Source organism: Falco peregrinus, chromosome 5, assembly GCF_023634155.1.
Source record: "Falco peregrinus isolate bFalPer1 chromosome 5, bFalPer1.pri, whole genome shotgun sequence".
Classification (NCBI taxonomy): domain Eukaryota; kingdom Metazoa; phylum Chordata; class Aves; order Falconiformes; family Falconidae; genus Falco; species Falco peregrinus.
The window spans coordinates 90,649,478-90,654,314 of NC_073725.1; the positions used below are offsets into that span (position 1 = coordinate 90,649,478).

General features: G+C 43.0%; 1 long non-coding RNA gene across 1 annotated transcript; it reads left to right on the forward strand.

Annotated features, from left to right (window-relative positions):
* Positions 1 to 1,505: 1,505 nt before the first annotated feature.
* On the forward strand, positions 1,506 to 4,200 carry LOC114012887 (uncharacterized). Its single transcript, XR_003555615.2, has 3 exons — positions 1,506 to 1,607; positions 2,836 to 2,984; positions 3,634 to 4,200. It is a non-coding gene; the product is annotated as an uncharacterized LOC114012887 (long non-coding RNA).
* Positions 4,201 to 4,837: the final 637 nt, after the last annotated feature.

Sequence of the window (4,837 nt, forward strand, 5' to 3'; positions counted from 1 at the left end):
GAGTCTAGGATTGGCATGTAGACAAGAAAGAAGTAAACAGAGTGTGGGAGAAGTTGCAGTTTGAGTCCACTCTTTATCAGATGGTAAGGAATTCAGGAACTTTTTTATTTAACAGCTCAGCTGCAGACAAGATCTTTAAATCAGACTTTACCTCATGTTTGACTTGAAAGGCAACCATGACACAAATTTATGAGACACCAAATTTCATTAATTCCAGGGCTCAAAGAAAGTACTGAAAGAAAGTACTCCCAGAAAGTGAGCAGAAGATACTCCTGCTCTGCTTTGACAAAATGGTTGTATAGGTACTTTCTTGTTTTGTGCACGCTTTCTTTCCCCAGTGATGTCTAAAAATGTTCAAAATGCACTACTGGGAGCTGATTCATTCAGGAATAGTATTTATGTGGCAGTTGTGCCTGCAGAACAACAAAGCAGTGCTCCATAAAAGTGAACCACTCAGATACCTTCCACAAGGAAATTCTGGTGTGGTCTGAACCTAATGTCAAAATTAGGAATGAAAGGGATCTTTACATCCTTGAACAACTGCAGTGACTTAGAAATGTTTCCTAGAGGCAAAACTATGCCGGGCAGAAGAAAGAGTTCTCAGTGCTGATGCTCCAGATGAGGAGCATACCAGAGTACATTGGTTCCATAAGGCTTTTTGTGTCCTCTATTGCTTATCCAGCAAACTGTGATCAATATTGATGGGGCTTCTCACCATACCTACCAGTGTCCAAGAGCAAACTGAAAAAGTTAATTGCCTGGTTCAGTGAGAAGTGAGTCAGCATTGCAGGAATGCCTCACCCTTCCTCACATGTAACTTCCACTTGAAGCACATTGATTTGCACTGCAGCCAGGCCATGGAATAACACCACAGAAGCTGGAAGGCACTTGCCCTGTTCTAGACATGGAAGAATAGCAAAAAATGGTCTTCACTGCCTACAAGACAGACTGAAGAAACAAGGAGGGAGATGCTCAAGATAAGAAATTTTTGTCATTTCAGAACTGCTGCATCCCAGTTTTGGCTCCCAGCAGGGCTGGCTTCAGGGAATAGATACATCACAAGCAGTTTATCCCACAGTCCCAGCCATTGTGAAAAATGTTTCCATATTCTGATCCACTTTTATATTACCTCACCTCATACAGTGTAACATCAACTTTTAGAAGCTAGGTTTAGGGGTTTCCCCCAAAGAACCAGTCACAGAAACAGTGATGAATTGGAGACAGTGTAGCAGCAATCTTGTGTCTGATTACATTCTTCTCACATTTATAACTAGGCTAAAACAAGAAAAAAGGTACTCCCAGCTTGTACTGAGCTTAAAACCCGTTGTTTCTTCACCTAATCTGGTGAGGGGAATGAGGGTGAGCTTGTCCGCTTTATGACCCAGATCGGTCAATCTATCAAAATAAATTGCTTTTCTCAGCAAACTTTGCTTCTCTCTTTTAACGGTCACTTGCAGTGAACGGACACACTTCTGTGTGTACGAAGATCACAGGAAACTTAAAGAGAAACCCGTCTGCCACAAGACCTCTCTATCCACGCTGTCCTCTCTACCCACTACTGGCAAAGGCATTCAGGTGGCCTGGGTTACAGCAGACATAAGCCACAGGTACGTAGCAGCCTCCCTCTGTGATCATGCACAGCAGATTACAATAGGTACAGACACATGTGAAATAATTAGCCTAGACCTTGAAGGCAGCCATTCTAGGATCAACAGCATAGCTTGCTGGCGGGAAATCAGACAGTCTGAGGGGAGCTTCCCCTGCAGCACTTTACTCTCGGGGAGTATTTGGTGAGAAAGGATCTGAAACAGAGGAAGGATAACTTCTGAATGTTGCTGTGTCCTACTGCTCTATTTCCTTAATCCTGAACACCAGGAAAAATACTCGGACAGCCAAATGGCTCAGTTCTATGGGTGGAGCAGACAGGGACAGCTCTGTGGCTCTGCATTTGCTGTGAAAAGGTGATTGGGAAGGTAGAATTTATGTCCAAAACCCAAAATAAGAACAACGATTTATCACTGTTTACTATTTTCATCTATTGCATTTACTTTTATTGTGAGGTGCACTTTAACCTCAGATACAGCTGGCCCACGTCCATTTTGTGAAAGAACCCACCAAATTTGAAATGTAAAGCCAAATTTTTGACTGTTTGTGCATGTACAGATTTACAGAAGTTAATATTCATTTCAGCTATGCTCCACTGGCTTTGCTAGCAATGGTCCTTCAATGATGCAAACTGCCCATTACAAGCGTGTGTGTAGTTTTCTCCAGGGCCATAATGGACTGCATTCTAACTACAACAGATTTTCTGAAAGCTCTACCTCAGACCTTTCAAGGAGGCCTGATCATAAGTGGGAAACTACACAACGAGTAAAGCATGAGATGTCAGTATTTTTTAGTCATATGATACTTGGGTGATACAAGAAGCGGTTGCATTAAAAAAAAAGAAAAGAAAAAAAAAGACTACATAATATTAAGGTACACCATGCAAAAAAACCCCCTGAGAGCATGACGGTGTCACCATGTTCAGTCACCTCTCCAACTCCTCAAGGTGGGGGGACATATCACAAAATTATGTTCCAGAGGTTGCTGACACAGGATCAATATTTAGTCATGAAGATGAAAAGTGTTTACAAATGCTTCCAATGGATAGGATTATCATGTGCTAATTAACCTCCAGACTGCTTAATAAGGCAGCAGCGTGGGCACAGAGGGGTGGGAGCAGTGGTGCACAGAGGCACTTTCCAGCCTCAGGGTAGATCATGGCTTGAATTATGACCTCCCACTGCATCCGTTATGGCACTCCAGTAGTTAATAGGAGCTTTCTTTGTCCAGGGGTTGCTGCGGAGACGGTTCCTGTGCCTCAGGAAGCTGGGAGAAGAGACGTTTCCTGTTTTGAAGAAGGTTTAAGAACGATTTTCCTCCAATCAGGCAGCAGATGCCTGGGCAGGAAATGGAGAACGCAGCTGCCAGCCCCACTGCGGGTCAGTGGCTTTACTAATCTATGCGGCCAAGGTTTACCACAGCCAGCAGGGCCCCAGTGATAAGTGGGTTGCAGAGTTAAGGGGAGGACTTGTGGTGGAAGGTGCCCGGAGCAGGACTGACACTGGAGTGAGACCAAAACAAATCCAAATACTAAGAGGAAATGGGCGTTTGGCTTCCTCCCTATTTGTACATCTCACACAGCACATTGCACCCAGTAGATGGCCCTGATAAAAATGAGGCATGTAATTAATTGTTGTGGTTCAAAACAATGCTCAGAGGTAGCAATAATCATCATTGCCATAACCTTTTCTCCCGTTGATGATTCACTGCTGAGGGAGACTTGCATGTATTGGGGTTGTCAAATGCATGGTCCCATCAAACGCAGGAAACCAGTCAAAATTTCTCCAGCTGGGTGGGTTTTTTTCCCCCCTTTTTCAGATGAAATTTAGCAAGAGTTTTCTGACCTCCAGAAGTGGGCTTCAGCTCTGGTCCCAGTGAAGCTAGAACTGATGTTGACTTCATTTATGCCAAATCTCAGGTTTTTTGACTCAGGGCCCAATTTTTCTTTCACTGACATCAGTTTTACACTTGCATAAGATTTGACGCTCAATGGTATTGCTCCTCACTTACGCTTGCTCACTTTGACAGATGTCTGAAGCACCCGTCTGCCATCCTTCAGCTCCCAGCTCACAATTTGATTCTCTGTGATGTTACTTCCTCCAGTGCTTTATGTAACAGATGGTGTCTGAGAGGGTGTGAATGGCTGGAGAAAAACAACACTAACTGCAGTAGGTAAATCCATAGAAGTGTGTTTTCAGCTACTTCCCTGATAGCTGCTGGTAGAGCTCTACTGACATTTTGCAAATATAGGCACCAAGTGCTTTGAGTGCAGGATCATCACACTCCCACATCCTTGCGCAAGCTAAGTTACCTTTAAACAAAGCTTCGCCTGGGTAAGACATGGGCCAAAACTGAGCAAGGACTTGAGAATTAGGCATCTGGGCAGCTGAGAAGGAAAGAAAATCTCCATGGCAGTGAGGAATGAGTGGACTCAACTGTGACATTGTATAAGCTCTCAGATTTTGTACCATTGCCTAGAAATACTCTGTTTTTACAGAAATAGTAAGCAGTATGAATCTCAGAAACTCAATGCATCAGAAGAACTTTGATGGCATCATGAACCTTAATAGAAGCACATAAACCTCCTTCCTGAGAGGACTGGTGCTCTCACTAGGGGCCCTTTACTGAAAACAGCAAGTGAAACAGTCAGATGTTCATTTGATTAAGTAAGAGTTAAATCCATATTTAGAATATTTCACAGCTGTATTTCTTTGTAAGGAATACAAACACAGACTGGTCTCCCAGGACCTGACTCCACTATCCTTCTAGCCTTCCTCTCCTAAAGCATTCTGGGGTCTGTACACATCAGTCATCCTTCAAAATCTAGTATCTCCTGCATTCTGTGATGAACTCCCATAAATAGATAACAGACAGCATGTTTTCAGTGTTAGTCATGAATAATGAGTAATTGTAATCCCTTTTATCTTATTGCAAAAAACAGGTACTGCAAAAAAGATATGCTACAAATGCTGGTATGCTGGTACAGGAAAGAATAATCATCATGTTATAGCTATAACTCTCCTGTTGTTCTCTTCCTCTCCACTCCCTTTGTGTTTGTCTTTACTTGTCTGCTCTTGCCTGCAATTAGGATGTAAACTCTTCAGGGCCAAGGCTGTGACATATGTTTTACAGGTCCTTTGCTATCAGTTTTCATGTAGAGTACAAATGTAGAGTGAAGGCAGGGAGCAAACTGTCTATCGTAAAAAGTACACTGGTGGTCAACAATAGGAAG